This window comes from Ambystoma mexicanum, chromosome 13 (genome assembly GCF_040938575.1).
Source record: "Ambystoma mexicanum isolate Mex_15411 chromosome 13, UKY_AmexF1_1, whole genome shotgun sequence".
In the NCBI taxonomy this organism is placed as follows: Eukaryota; Metazoa; Chordata; class Amphibia; order Caudata; family Ambystomatidae; genus Ambystoma; species Ambystoma mexicanum.
Window position 1 is genome coordinate 538,841,565 of NC_090938.1, and position 16,584 is coordinate 538,858,148.

Here is a 16,584-nt window from a genome sequence, read left to right on the forward strand (position 1 = left end):
CTTCTTTTGCATTAGTGCAAGAATAAGTTGTCTTTCGGTGTTAGGATCTAGTGTGCCCGGTTGTGACTGTTTGTCATTTTGCAGTTGCAGTTTTCTCAATTTATCCGGGTGTCTCTTCATGAAATTACATTCCCACTAAAGGTATCTCATTTTGTTCATCGTGCACTTTTAGGTGGCCATTCACAGAATGAGTGGTCTCAGTTTGCCATGCCCAACTATTACTCTACTGCAGGCACGAGGTCCCTTGGGCACTGAGTCACGGAGGGTGTGTCTGACGATCTTGTAGAGGCACCCCCCATGGGTCAGTCTAATTGTGACAATATTCACTACCCGTAAATATGTATGTTATAAATTGCCATAGGGGCATCACAGGTAGCCACCACTGTTCAATCATATTGAATCATTTGGTGCCCACAAGTATATCATTGTAATTTTTATGTTTGGTTGTAGAATGGTGTGTAACTCCCTGATGAAGACGTGGTGAAACTACCCGGTTCGCGTCGAAACCGGTTGGGGCTTATTTGTGGCTTGTAAACATTACAAAGATTAGCTACAGTTGAAGCCAGAAGAAGAAAAATAACAAAAAAGAAAAAAAAACATTTTCATTGTGATTTATTGTTGGAATTGAAATTAAATGTGTTTTGATATGTATTTTATCCAGTAATTGGAGCATTGATCGTGTGTTGTTTGTTTGCTTGTATTAGGGCAGACTGAATGATGGAATGAATGTGACGGAGGCATTCTTGTTTTCCCTCCTGTGTAGCTTTTTGTTTTGTCTTTTTTTGTTGGGTCACAGTTAGGAGTCTACTAGTATATAATTGGTTGCTTTTGATTAATTGACAATTCTGAGTTTCATAATCCGGTATCAATATAAATAAATAATTTTGATATTTTTATAAATACTTTCCTTTGGAATTTCATTTCAGCATATAAATGTTTTGATTCTCCACTCCAGAGAGTAGAGATCCACTGCTTTTTCAGAAAAGCACATCCTCTCATTATAAGGCATTACACAAGCCACCTGTGTCCGCATATTCATGTTTGGGGGTACAAAACCCCTCACTCTGGATGGAGAGTTTGTGACTACAGTTGTGCATGGTGATCAGCAGAACCAGGCACGTTTCTAACATTGGGCAATCAGTGAAGACATTCTGCTTGGCTGCACCGCAGCTGAAGCACCTCAAATTGTACATTTTGCTTTTGGGAAGTAAGTTGAGGATGTTCAATCTCTTGTTGAGTGCTTCAGTTATATCTTGAACGGCATCAGATGCATGAAGGGCGATCCAGTACACCTGCACATTGATGAGACGGCCCAGCTGGTTGCTCTAAAACTCAGGAGGCTTCTGTTTCGCCTAAGAAGCAAGGTGGAAGAAGAAATTGAGAAGCTGGCAAAGCTGGACATAATTGTACGGGTGGAAGGCCCACCCCTTTGGTCTCCCCGAATGTGATTGCACGGAAACCGAAGCAGCAGGACTCTGTCAGGATCTGTGTGGACATGCACTTGCCCAATAAAGCCAGCAGGCATGAGCGCCATATCACCCCCACGATAGATGATGTTGTCTCAGATTTGCAAGGTGCAGCATTCTTCCCAAAACTGGCACTGAGGCCGGATACCATCAACTGGGTCTCTGTTCGGCCTCAAGATATATGACCACCTTCACGAAGCATGAGGGACTATTTCACTGTAAACAGCTGAGCTTTGGCGTGTCATCGTCGCCAGAAGTGTTTCAAAATGCTATCCGGGATCTCTTGATGATTTATCCGGTGCCATCAATGTAAGCGATGATATAACAGTTTTTGCCAAAACTAATGTTTAACATTTGGAACGTCTGGAAAGGGTGCTAGAGAGGATACATGGGTTGTGCCTGATACTCCAAAAAGAAAATGTCTGTTCCTCCAAAAGAAGCTGTAGTTTTTCAGATAGATTTTTCTGGAGGAAGGTACTCCCGCTGATCTGACTAAGGTAGCCGACATCCAGAATGCCCAGTTCCTGGTCAATGTGTTTTAAGTGAGGAGTTTCCTGGGCATTATCATATGCTGTGGCCGATTTATCAGAAACCTGGCAACTTTGTTGGAACCCCAGTGGAACCGGACCGAAAAAAATACACTATGGCAGTGAACCCCACTAAATGAAGTGGCATTTCGTGACATTAAAGTCACCCTTACAGTGGCAAGCACAATACCGTTTTATGATCCAAGACGACGGTTAGAACTGATTGTGGATGCGAGTCCTTTTGGCTTAGGAGCTGTACTATTACAGGGCAACTCTGGAGTTGATGCACGGCCGGTGGCGTATGCCAGTAAGGCGTTGTCAGCCACGGAACAATAATATTCATAGCTAGAGCGGGAAGCCCTCTCGGTCCTGTGGGGCTGCCGTCACTACTTTAATTTAATTTAATTTTTAATTTTTTTATTTTATTGTGCATTTATTAGGTGCTTTTATCATAAGTCCATTCTGTTTCAAAGCATCCACAGGGCAACAGGGAGCGAACATGGGATTGAAAACAATGAATAAAGTGGAAGATAAAGACAAAACTACTATGCCTTTTGAGAATTCAGAGCGTGCAAGTGCAGCAAGAAGAGATGAAGTGGGGTTGGTGGTAAGTTCTTGAATGTCCGTACTCGTGGGTGAGCAGCAAATGAAGTGCATAATATGGTAAGTGCTAAGCGGCCTGGAGCCGCATTGGGTAGATAGTGCAAACCTACAGGATGAATGCCGGTGGGTGCCGAGGCAAGTGCTGTGAGGTAGGCAGAGGCTGGGGCGATTGGGTGTGGGAGTCCAGCACCCAGAGGAAACATAAGGGCCCTGGTCACCAATCACAGTGACTGAGAGATTAGCAGAGGAGGGAAGAAGAAAAGGAGGAGATGAAAGGGAAAGTTTTGAGGAGCTTCCGGAATTTGAGGAAGTCCTCCTCAAGACAAAGAGGATAGGGGAGGCTGTTCCCTAAGAGGGAGCCAGCTTGAGAAAGTGATCGGCCTCCGGCACTCTGTTTAGCGAAACGTTTTACACACAGAGAGTTGGTGCCAGAGGAAGTAGAGGTCTAGAGGGAGAGTATTTAGTAAGAGAAAGTTGAAGATAGCATGATCCCATGCCCCAGACAGCCTTGTGGATGATGCAGAGGGATGTGAATTTAATCTGTGCAGCAACCAAGAGCCGGTGAAGAGTTTTTAGGGCAGGAGAGATGTGGTCCCTGGTCTGAAGGCCAAATATAAGTCTTGCTGCCCTATTCTGAATTAGCTGGAGGGGTCTAGAGTGGAAGAAGGTAGATTCAGTCTATTGCAGTAGTCAAGCGTAGAGAGAACCAGGGCTACCATCTATCCATTAATGGCAAACCTATATCTGTGGTCGTCATTGACCACAAGTCTCTTCTCATCATGTCGGGGTCATCTATGAGTCTGCCTGCGAACATAGAGAAATGGCTGCTGGTTCTGCAGGAATATGATGTGACTTTATCATTCCGCCCTTGAGGAGACAACACTATGGATTACCTGTCTAGACAGCCTTCTCCCCAAAGTCCAGAGTTGGTGAGGGAAGAGAGTGTCACTGAAGAATATGGCCCTCATTATAGGCTTAGTGATATTCTGGTGGTAAATACCGCCAAACTGAATTACCTTTACCGACACTTGGTCCAGCAGATTTTCCGCTCGATTACAAGTGGTGGTAGACGGTGTCAGTACCATATATTGGAGGCCATAGGCATCCACGCAGATTATAGCAGAATTACCACTGGTGATACCACTGGTGGTAATTCTACCGATTTTGCCAATTTTCGGCAGTACAGTGGCACATATACCTCCAGCTTTTTGCTGGGGGTAAATCCTGAACTTGTAGTATGGTGGTGCGGTAATGTGGCGTAATGGAATTACCACTTAGTTACTGCTGTTTTTTAACGCATCATTGTACTTGTAATGAGGCCCTATGTGTGCCTGATCACAGAATAAGCAATTCACAAGACAAGCGCCCTCATTATAAGTTTGCCTGTCCTGAAATAAGGTGCCAATAACAACGTGTACCGGCACCTTTCTGGACCGGCAAACTACAAGTCTGCTGGCAGGGGCAGTGATCTACCGCCAGGCCTGTAGATGAAGCCCATACCAGCAGATAATTGCTGCAGTCAAAGGCACCTGTATTAGTGGTGCCTGTGATTGCAGGGGAATGGGGATTTACCGGCATCTCTGCCAGCCCTAATATCCCGGTAACAACAGGATATCGGGCAGCGGAGATGGTACGGTAATCCCCCGGTATCCCGTCGGTATTACCAGCAGGATATTGGGGACTTATAATGAGCACCAATGTCAGTGGAGGAAATAAAAGGGGCATCAGGTGAAGATGAAAGTTTAGGATTATCGGACAGGCCATCACGAATGGTGAGTGGAAATATGTGCTTGTTCATTTGGACTCGAGAAGCAAAGGTTGCCCTTGAGCAATTGTGGAAAGTGAAGCATGAATTCACATTTGCTTTGTACGGTTTCCTGCTAAGAGGCTCGCAAATTGTCATCCTGGCCAAGATGGTCCTTAAGGTAACTGGGCTTGCCCATCATCGGCACCAGGTAGCTGCAAAACAAAACAAAGGCTTGTATTCGAAAAAAAGGTCTGGTTACCAGGATTGGAAGAGAAAGTGGACTAGTATGTTCTGGAGCGTGTGTGGTGCCAGGCGGCCGTTGAGCTGAAGGCTCCCCCGATTCAGTCTATGGATAGAATCTGCAAGCTATGGGAGAAGGTACATATTGATTTTGGATCGACAAGTAAAAATTATAACATTTTTGTGACGATTGATCAGTGGTCAAGCTACCCGGAGATGGAGTTTGTGCCCCTGACAGCTTCCACTGATGTGATACCGGTAAAGGAGAACATATTTGTGATTCATGGCTATCCTACCGAAGTGTGTTGCGATAATGGCCCAACATTTCAAGCAGAGAATTTCTGCACATTCATGCTGGCGTGTGGTATTTGTCACTGTAAAATCACCTCTCTGTGCCCAAGAGCCAATGGTGAGGTTGAGCAGTTTATGTGCACATTAAACAAGGTATTCCGGATTGCACATTGGTAAGCCGTGGGTCTCAGTCATGTCCTGTATCAATTCTTGTTTGACTATTGACTGACTCCTCACTTCTCAATGGGTGTTGCCCCAGCAGAGGCTTTATTTTAAAGGTGCCCATGGGGTTAATCCCCAATAATGAAAATCCGAGTCCAGTGTTGATTGACAATGAGGCTGTGAGAGTTGAAAGGAGGAGGGCTAAAAAGAAAACTGGAGAAGTGGATTGCATAGCCAGGAACTGCTGTTTGTGGATTCGGTTTTACTAAGGTCCCGCTGGTCAACCAACAAATTGGTTCTCGAATATGAGCCCTGCTCCTTCCATGTAGCGGATAGAAAGGGCTCCATGATTATGGACTGGAATGGCAGAGAGACAGTAACAAGGAACTTCAGTTTCTTAAGGAAGTTTGAGGAGTCCACAGGGGATCCTGAGGACGGGACTGGCTTGGGAGGTGAAAGTGCATCAACCAGACTAGGTCTCAATGTGGAACAAGAAGAACCAGTGTTCGGAGATATGAAGAAGGGGAAAGTTCGAGATCACCTAACTCTGAAAATGATATGTCGGCTAGTGAGTGTGCTAGTCGTTGTTACCCCCTGAGAAGCTCTAGGTGTCGGCCTGTGCACTTGGACGATTATATTGTGGACATATAGATGCAATCTCATGTAAAGTGGGTACCGTTGGAATGGGGTTGTGGTGATTTGTAATGCTATTAGTTAGTTATTTTAAATGTTATGATAGAGGAGGAATGTTATAGTGCCTTTAAAATGGAATGACGACACTGATACGTCAGTGTGTCAACTAAATAACGAGGGTCATGCTGCATACACACATGCGAGACAGTTGCAACAAGACCTGGTCTCCGTGTGTCCTTTGGTGCCAACACAGTGCAGGGTCTCCAAATCCCAAATGTTGTGACATGAAACATGGCCAGCCCACCTTAAGGAGAGAACCACCTTAAGGGAAGAAGAGGGAATCCAAGGAGACTCCAACTGTGGGAATGGAAAAAGACCATAGACGGCTGGAGGGCGGGAAAGAGGCGCGTCGGAAGGCGTGTGGGAGCTGCGTGTGAGGAGATAAACGCTTTGGCACTCTGGAAGTGGGCGGACCCAGGCAGGGCGGAGCGGTGTCTGGGTGGAGGGTGCTGGGATTGAGGAAACAGAGCGACCTCTCTAGGAGGGTGCAGGAGGAGAATGTGCTCGAAGGAGGCGGTAAGAATGGGAAAGGGGGGTGGGAAGGCTGAAAAGAAGCGAGGGGTGGAGGAAGGGGAGAAAAGGGGGAGAGCGCTGACTGTGAAGTCTACATCTGTGGAGGGGGGCAAGGGGGGAAGTGAGGGGCATCATCGCAGCAGTTCTCCACAAAGGGATGATGGAGGGGGGACAGATCGGGGTATCTCAGGGTCGGGGACCCAGGAAAAGTGTAATTTGGAGGGGCTGGGGGCCTCAGGTAGCGGTGTGACTGGGGAGGAGCAGATGCAGTTTGACAGTGTGTGGAAGGTGGTGTTGAAGCCAGATAGCCGTGGGAAAACGTTTCAAGGGGAGAATCCGATGGTGATTGCTGGATGGATGTAAGAGGCTGTGGGGAATGTCACTCGGGTGCAAGTGGTGACTGGGGGTCGGTTGTTGGTGGAGGGAACGGGTGCTGATAGTAAGGCTAAGATACTGGAGGTGGGTTGTCTGGGTAGGCGCATGGTGCGAGTGTTTGATCAGAGTGGTGTGTCGTGTAAGGGGGTGTTGTATGGGGTACCGTTGACTGTGAATATGTCTGAGGTGGAGGAGCAGCTGGCAGAGGTGGGGGTAGTGGAGGCGTGGAGGCTGGGGAGGAGAGATACACATGGGGATGTGGTGTCTACAACTGTGGCAGTGAGGTTTGCGAGAGCGGAGTGTCCGAGGTGGTGGAGTTGGAATATCAGAGGCTTCGTGTGAAAGCTTATGTACCCTTGCCTTTGAGATGTTATAAGTGTCAGCAGTTTGGACATGTGGCGAGAGTATGCAGGAATGAGAGGCACTGTGGGAGGTATGGTGGAGATCATGATATTAAAGAATGTAAGGTGGAAACTCCGGAGAAGTGTGTGAATTGTGGGGGGGCACTCTACTGCGTTTAGGGGGTGTGAGAGTCAAAGGGTGGCGAGAGAGGTGGTGCAGGGGAGGGCAGCGGAAGGTTTATCTTATGCGGAGGCTGTTGCAAAGATGAAACCGGTTCGAGTAGTGAGTGAGATGTGTAGGAGAGAGCCGGTGGTGGATGAGGCTGCGGGAAGGAAGGGAGTGGTGAGAGAGGTGAAAGGCGTAGGAATGGTGGTTGTCCCGAAAACTGAGTTCATGTGTATTATAATAAATGTGCTGAAGCTGGTTCAGGGCAATTTGTCAGTCAGTGTGTCGAATCTTACGAAAGGAGTGGTGGAAGCAGGGAGGAGGTTTTTGAATGTTGTAGATGTGTCGGAAGAAGATGTGTTCAAGAAGGTTACTAAAGTGCGGAAACAGAGTGGGGTGTCGGCCTGAGAATTTTGCAGTGGAATGCGAGGAGCTTGTTGAGGAATGGGCAGGAGTTGAAAGCAGTGTTGTGTGGGGAATTGAATGTTGATGTGGTTTGCATTCAGGAAACGTGGTTAAAGGGTGATCTGAGGTTTGTGATTCCGGGTTTTGAGTTGTTTCGTAAGGATAGGACGGAGGGGGGAGGGAGGGTGTAGCTCTGGCAGTTTGGAAGGGGTTGGTTGCAAGGGAGATTGTGGTAGATGGAGCAGTGGAGGTTATCGGGCGGGGATTCGGGTAGAGGGATCAGAAGTCTTAGTGTTGAATTATTATAATCCATGTGAGGTGGTGGAGGTGGATGTGCTGTCTGAAGTGATAAGGGGACATGTGGGATCTTGTGTTTTATGTGTTGATTTCAACAGTGCCAATACGTTGTGGGGCAGTGATCGGACGGATGCAAATGGGGAACTGTTGGAGGGTATGGAGGATGAATTGAGTCTGTTTTTGCTGAATGACGGTTCGGGCACACGATTGGATGTGAGGACTGGGAAGTTGTCGTGTTTGGATCTGACCTGGGTGTCTGCTGCAATTGCGGGTGAATGTGACTGGATGGTGCGTGAGGATGGGGATATGGGGAGTGATCACTCTGGCATTTTAGCGACTGTGAGGGGTGGGGTAGGGGTCAGATCCCGGATGCTTGGGAGTCGGTTGAATTTTAGGAAGGCTGATTGGGAGTTGTATAAAAGATTGTGTCAGGAATTGATTGTTTCTCGGGATAGGGATGGGGGGGTGGATGAATGGAATGAGCATTTGGTGCAGGGAATGAGAGCGGCGTCGGTAGCGGCAGTTCCGGAGGTAGGGAAGGGGAAAGGGGGGAAGGTTGAGGTTCCTTGGTAGTCGGTGGAATGTTCACGGGCTGTGGCAGCATGTAAGAAGGCGAGGGCCAGGGCGGTGAGAACGGGAATGTTGGAGGATTTGTTGGCATATAAGAAGGCGAAGGCGGTGGTACAGAGGGTGATTAGGGAAAGAAAGCGTGGATATTGGAGGGGCTATTGTGGGTCTCTGGGGAGTAATTCTGACGTGGGTGAGGTTTGGAAGCAGTTCAAGCGGATGTCAGGGTTGATGAAGCCGCAGGGTGGCATGTCTGTGTTGTTAAAAGGGGTGGAGGTGATCAGTGAAGATGGGGAGAAGGTGAATTTGCTGGGGAGCATTTTGCGGGAGTGCACAGTTCAGAGAACTTCCCGGAGGCAGTGAGACTAAGTATGGGAGTGGTTGAGGAGGAGATGCGGGAGCTGTTGGCGAATGTTGGGCCTTGGGAAGAGCAGTATGAGGCTCTGTTTTCTATGGCAGAGTTGGATGGGGCGATTCGGAAGGGGAAGTGGTCAAGTCCAGGGGTGGATGGGGTCATGTATGTATTTTTGGAGAAGTTGTCGGTGGAATGTAAGTTGGAGGTGTTAGCATTGTTCAATGAGATCTGGAAGAGTGGAGTTTTACCGAGGTTGTGGAAGAGAGCGATTGTGGTAGCAATTTTGAAGAGTGGCAAGGTCCCGACGGTGTGTAAGTCAAAAAGGCCGATTGCGCTGACTGTCGTGTTGTGTAAGGTTATGGAACGGATGGTAGTTGAGCGCTTGGGGTTCTATTTGGAGTCGAATGGGTGTCTGAGGGATTTTCAGAGTGGGTTCAGGAAGAATCGGTCAGTGGCAGATCCGTTAGTGAGGTTGGTGACTGGAGCGGAGGAGGCGTTGTGTGATGGGGAGATGGTGGGGCCGTTCTTTTTGGATTTGGAGAAGGCGTATGAAGGCTCTCTGGGTGAATGACTTTCCTGTATAGCTGTAGAGTGCTGTGGTCCACCACTACTTTCAGGGAGACGAGGCCAAGTTCCTGTCTTATTGGGGCTACAGCTGTGGAGTTTGGAAGGCCCAGCACCGCTCTTGAAATGTAACCCTCTAGTTTTTGCCAAATTAGAGGGGGGATTGCAGGAGTCGCGTCCATGCCGTATATTAATGACGGAATGATCTTGGCCTTATCGAAACTGATCGCTGGTTGGAGTGAGAATTTGCCATATTTACGATCAACTGCTCTCAGCTGTGCTGCTAAGTTCTTTGCTTTAGACCACAATACTTCCTGCATATGCCGGGCTTTCTTAGTACTGTCCAGGTGAATTCCAAGGTACTTAAATGAGTCGACCACTTCAATTTTTGTCTCCTTGAGGTGCCAATGGAGAGTCTCTTTTTTTTTTTTTTTGGTTCCTGGCTTTTGCAAAATCATTATTTTCGTTTTGATTTATTAATCTCAAGGTTGTTTTCTGTGATGTATGTTGAGAGGTTATCGAGTTGCCGTTGGAGACCGATCTGAGTGAGGTCCAATAGTATGAGATCGTCGGCATACAGAAGTCTCGGGATCCTTATGGTTCCTATTTTTGGTGGAAAAGACCTGATCTTGAGTTGACTGTCTTTAAAGTCTCCAAGAAAGGATATGAATAAGGCTGGGGCCAAGGGGCAGCCTTGCTTCACTCCACGAAAAGTTGGTATAGAGTTCGAAATTAGACCTTGATTGTTGAGGCGTACGTTTATACTGGTGTTTGTATGAAGGTGGATTATGGGTTCCAAAATGCTTTCAGGACAGTGCCAGGTCTTGAGTTTGGCCCAAAGTTTCAGTCTGTCCACTCTGTCGAAAGCCTGGAACAGGTCGACAAATGCTAAGAAAATCCGGCGTGCTCCTGAAAGTACTCTTTCCCTAAGTAGATTCAGGCACATTATATTGGCACTGGTGCTGGCATTTTTCTGGAATCCTGTTTGCAGGGGGTCGAAACTCAATGAAGTGAAGGCCCATTTGCGGAAGTGTGACAGGAGAATTATTGCAAAAACCTTTCCAATAACGTCCAAAAGGGCTATTGGCCGATAATTCAGGGGGTCTTCTCTGGATCCCTTTTTAAAAATCGGGACGATCACTGCTTTTGTCCAGGAGTCGGGAATGGTCCTGCTTTCTTTACAGACTTTGAAGATAGAACTGATACAATTTGACCAATCGTCTGGATGTTGTTTTAGGTCACAATTGGCTAGTTCATCTGGCCCCGGTTCTCTTGACGCCTTTAATTTCAGGATTGTAGTTTTGATTTCAACGCAGTCTGTCTGATCAATCCATGCTGTGTCCACTGGTCGACTGAGATCGTTGTCGTTAGCTTTTGGTAATTCAAACAACGTCGAAAAGTAGGCGGTCCATATTTCTTCCGACACTGGGTTGATCATGTGCGAATTTGGGAGCTTATTTGAGCTGTTAATGAGCACCCAAAAGTCTCTGGTTTTTCTATTGGAGAGAACCTTCAGCATTTCTTTCGCGTCGGACTGATATAGGAGACATCTCGAATTTCTCAGCCACTGCTTGTAGATTCTTGTTTCGCTCCTGAGATTTTCCCAAAGTATTGGTAAATTCAAGGAAACTGCCTCTCTTTTTAGCTTCCTTAAAACTCTGCGTTCGGCGACTTGGGGCGCACTGTATTCTTGAGTATGTAGATTACTTTGGTTGTTGTAATTCTTCCTGGATTTTTTGAAAGCGAGAAGAAGAGGAATTTAGCTTGATCTCGCCAATCCTTTTTGCGATGCGGGGTCAGACATTAGGTTTGTAAATTGGTCAGTAAGTTTTCAAACATCTGAAGCAATCAAACAAATCCGAGATTGTTGTGAGTTAGTATCAATGGAAGGATCGTAGAACTGCGCTAGACTCCCTTTGTTTCTGCATATGAGATTCAGAAGGTTGTGGTCACTTTGCTTCGTTCTAATGACATCAAGTGACACTATATTGGCAAACACAGGTTCGGAAACAAAGATGTAATCAAGAGTTGCTGATGACCTGCCATGCTCCCAAGTTGGTATCAAAACGGACGAGTCTGTGGTAGATGCCGAGTTAAAAAGGTTTCTTGATTTCATCACGGTTTTGAGGTATTACATTTAAAGCGCCTTTGTTGCCTTTCTCCTTGCTTGTTTCACACACACTCGTGTTACCTCAACCTTGGCTAGTGCATGCATTTGAGTGGATCATAAGGGTATAACAGCCTTGCCTTCCCCCTTACCGCCACTTCTCAACCTCCTAGTTCGGGCTTGCCCTTTTAAGAATTAACCCTATCCACCACCGGGCAGAGCACCGCATTGGCATCCCCCTCCCACTCTCTTGCTTATTTAATGTGCACAAGCTACCTCTGCCTACTTACTGCTCAATATGTGCTCCTGCCCAACCACGTCCTGCACGCATCACCCCACAGTGCACGACGACAGAACACCTTTGGGCTCACCTGCCTTTCCACTAACACTCTGGTCACTATGCTCTTCTCCAGGCATTTTTCATCTTTAGTCTGACCTGCATATCAGTTTAACTACAGATCATCCCACTACCTAATAGTAGTCCTTTCCTTCTTTTGTTTTAACTTTTCCTCAAGTGTCAGCACACAAGTTCAGTACTTTGGTCCTGAGGAAGGCAGCCCACTCAATCCAACCGCCGAAATGTAACACCCTCGCGTCCGGATTTACACATGCAAGTGACCTGCTCTACATGTCGACTCACAGTAGCGCACTACGTAGACCCCTGAAATACAGAATCATTGACAATTCAACACACACGTGCCAACCTACTGTATAATTCATAGAGCTTTATGAACAACAAAACAGTAACACTGTGTCTCAGCTAGAGTGATAACAGGTTATGTGTCTGTTTGAACCAGAATAGTTTGGTAAATATGTGTATGCCATTCTTGAAGATGATTTCAGTCTTAATGTCTCCCACTTTGTACGTACTCTTGCATTATGTCTCAACTTGGATGTTTTTCTTTGCTTTCGTCACACATGCCTCCAGCATACCTACATGTGTACAGCAATTAGTGTATGTGTTCTTTTATGATATTACTTTGACTTTTACTGAATAAATGTGCAATGTATACACATTTTGGAGATTTAGCACAAGAGTGCTCTGTTCCAATAAATTACAGAACAAATGCTCCACACAGACGATGTTTTAACTCACTTGTAATAATTTCTTGTTTTTCCTGTCGGGGCTCCTTTTGTTGTATTTATTTCTTCCTGCGGCAGAAAAGCAATGAATGCTTTCAGCATCAGCAGTGGTTTTGGGGGCCATTTACACCTCTTTGCGAAATGATCACTCACTGAGCGCACTATTGTTTGCTCAAGTGGAGGCTTAGACGTGCTTGTTAGGTATCATCACTGCAAGGTGGAAAACAGACGTAGTTGCAAAATAAAAACATTTGTTTAAATTGAAATCCATCAGTACATTTGCTTTATTGTGAGAATCCAACTTGTGATCACATCATGCATGTGTATAAGATGCATTTCATCTATCAAGCAATCACTAAGAGGAGGTGATGTTATCAAACCTATGGCAGAGAGATTAAAGACATTTCAAAATGGCCCTTGTCAAGTGTGAGGTGCACAGTCAGTCCTGGCTTTTCGGCTTCCATGACATTGCATCTTTAAAACTCGTCTTTCTCACTTGACCAATCTCTGATGCTGGGCAAATCACTTTACCTATATGTTTCTTATTTTCTGTGATTACCAACATTGCGATAACCTAGAAGGATTCTAGTAAGTGGGCACTGCACTAAAAAAAGTCCCAGTCATATTTAATAGGCATTTGCTCTATGTAGAATAATAATAATATTGTTAATTTACGTGGTACGCACTACTCATTGAATTGATCTTTAGCTTGCTCATGTCACTGGAACTGGTGGGGCATGGGTCTCTTCCTAACACGCAGGGCTCGAATTGTAAAAAAGAAAGTACTCACCCCGCAATTCAAAGCCCATGCCTGGGTCCTTCCTTTCCCTGCAGTCCACCCCCACACCTCTGTCTTTTACAACAGTACTCTCAAGACTGGCAAAAACCAATGATAGAAAATGTATTTAAATGATCGCCGTTAGTTTGTCATTGGCCCCTACCGCATATAGCTTTAAACTACCTCCCCCTTCCAATCACCCGCCAATCACGCCACTTACGTGACATGCTTAGGACAATAACAATACACCCACCGCTATACTCAGGGGATGTCCCAGCACCCACAGGGGTGCTTGAGGGACAGACCGCATAGCAGGCCACACCTCTGGTCGCCCCTTCCGCGGTGCAGGGAACTCCCACCTTTCCTCCTGGAGGAAGGGTCATCCCCAGGGGCTTCACATCCGGTGCGGACCAGGGGATAGAATATAAGGCTGAGGGACTGGTAGCTCAGCCTCTTTCGAGTCCCCCCCACCTGAAGTCCCACCCACCCTCATCTTTGTAGCTAGTTTAGAACAGGCAGGGATCACACAGGGGTTAGGAATCATGTAGGTTTGCTTTGACCTGATTATCATCAACCTTAACATTATGTATAGCTATTAATTCTGTTTTCAGCAGATCTCGAGGTCGTAAGTCATTAGGTACTGTTGATGATGGGTGTGTTACTGTCTCCACCAGCTATTACATTTTCTGGGTGTCTCGAAATCAGTTTGGGCAGCCTGGTTACCTTCCAGGGACCAATTGGATCGGGATGTGCAGCTATGTAACTTTAGTTTCAGCGGATTTCTATGTGTAGGTTTGTAGGCGCTGTTTTGCTTGTTTCTTCTTTACCATGTATTGTTCCATTTCTGTCACAGGCGGAGTTCGGAGCAGTCCTAGTCGCGGATGAGTGTGGCGCGGCGGTTTAAACTGTAGGCGGTTTCCTGATGGCCGCACTCGAGCCAAATTCAGACGATGGGCACTGAGTCCCTTAGGGACAGTTGAGATTCCTCACCAACAACATTCAGTGGCCCGAGGAAGAAGTACTGCGTGCAGTACAATCTGAAGCGTATGTCCGCTGCCTTGCTAAGCCGTGTGTACACCGAAACATTCAGAACTTTGACATTGCCCTGATTATGGGCTACCTGAGCAGTCTAAGGAAGAAGTACTGCGTGCAGTACAATCTGAAGCGTATGTCCGCTGCCTTGCTAAGCCGTGTGTACTCCGAAACATTCAGAACTTTGACATTGCCCTGATTATGGGCTACCTGAGCAGTCTAAGGAAGAAGTACTGCGTGCAGTACAATCTGAAGCGTATGTCCGCTGCCTTGCTAAGCTGTGGGGGTAGGGTACACCAGAACATTCAGAACTTTCACATTGCCCTGCTTATGGGCTACCTTAGAAGTCTATGGTCGTGAGCCATGACATTGTTTAGGGCTGGGACTTCCCCTGTATACACTAATAAACACAGTCAATTGTTATACATTTGGAAACAAAAAGGTCACATTTATTGGAGCATAAGCAATTTATGCTCCAATAAATGTGACGTTTTTGTTTCCAAATGTATAACAATTGACTGTGTTTATTAGTAGGGAAGTAATGGGTATGGTCTGTTGTCTGACTCGCCCCCAACCCCCGGAAAGGGGGAGGTGTGCCAATGGCGGATGGCACCGCTATGGAGCAATGCATGCTTAATTGCAGAAGACAATCACTGATCACTGCCGATCAGAGCTTTGTGGTAACTTGGCAATGGGCATTATGTCCCAAGACATCTATACAAATAAACAAAAGTGCATGATAGTTTAGCATGTTGTGACACTGAAGTGTAATCTGCAGAACCCAAGTTCAACCAGTGTTCTGAGGCCCATAAAGTAAGTGAAAGGGAACAACAGCTGATTTCTCCAAAAAGTAAAGTAACCAATACCCTTTAGTTCCCACCCACTTTGACCTCCGCTTACAGAGAAATTAAATACATTATGTATAATAAGGTTTGGTGAGCGATGGGGCTTGCCGGGCACATTGACTTTGGCTGTATAACGGGTTCTCTCTACCAGCACAGTTTATTTTTCACCACATCCCCCACCTCGGAGCTGCGATCATGGGGTCTCCACCGGTTACCCAGTGCTATCGTGCCTTTAAGATATAGACACTGATATGTCAGTGCGTTGTCTGAATAAAGAGGGTCACGCTGCGTACTCATGTGAAAAGAGCAGTGGGGGACACTGTTTCAACAGGACCTGCTCTCTGTGTGGTCTTTGGTGCTGAACACGGTGCAGGCTCCCCAAACCCCACACAATAACCCCACACAATATTGGTGACGAGCCCAGTGACCTGTGCCGGCGCAGCATTGATGAACCCGCTCCGACCCAGGAGCTGTATCTAGAGTGCCCGGGGAACGTTTGACAGCCCACGACAGCGGTGAATGCCGCACATGTGGCTGCTCCTTGGCGGAACAATGCGCTATTCTCGGCGGATGCAGTAGGCAACCTGCGACAACAGTGTATGCCGTTCCCTTTGATTCTCTCCATTTCACAGGGAGTGTGTGCAGCTCGAGGGGTCAGGAGGAGAACTTGCTACTGAGGTTGGGGCTTGTTTGGGAATGCTTGTGCACCAGAGGAGATGGTAACCACGCCACATAGGAAGGAGGGCCTGATAAATCACTCCTGTAGGCTGGCCATCTCCCTCCATTTGATTGTAGGACATCCACCAGTATACTCCGAAGGAAGGACAAAGGTTTGCACGGTCTGCAGTAATTCTGCTAGTCTGCTGGTGTCTAAGCCCTGGGAGGCACATGTGTGCTACTCCTGAAAGATAGTGTGCCTAACACAAGTACTTACAAAGAAAATGGTGACTGATCAAGGAGGAAGCCTCCCGAGACAGCAGGGGTAGCTGGCCCCTTAGTTAAATTTGACATTCTAGGAGCACCAGCTAGCCAACGACTGAGATGGGCACTATGAGTTGAACGTCTTGAAATGTATTTTGATGCGACTGTGGGACTCAATGACAGTGCAAAAAAGTCAACGCTTTTGTATTCAGCCGGCCCTGCAAGGTATACCAAATTTAAAACACTTAGGGCCTCATTACACGAAGGCGGTAAGGGTTTACCGGTACCGGTAAGGGCACCGGTACCGGTAAACCCTTACAGCCTTACTACGAGGTCCCTTTGTGGGACCCGACCTTAACGGCTGGTGTAGACCAGCCGTTAAAGTTGGGACCCGCAAAGGGACCTTGGTGCTAATTACGGTACCACAATTTGCGGTACCGTAATTAGCTCCTTCCCCATTCCCATCGAGCCCTATGGGGCAAAAATGGGAATGGGGAAGGGCCATG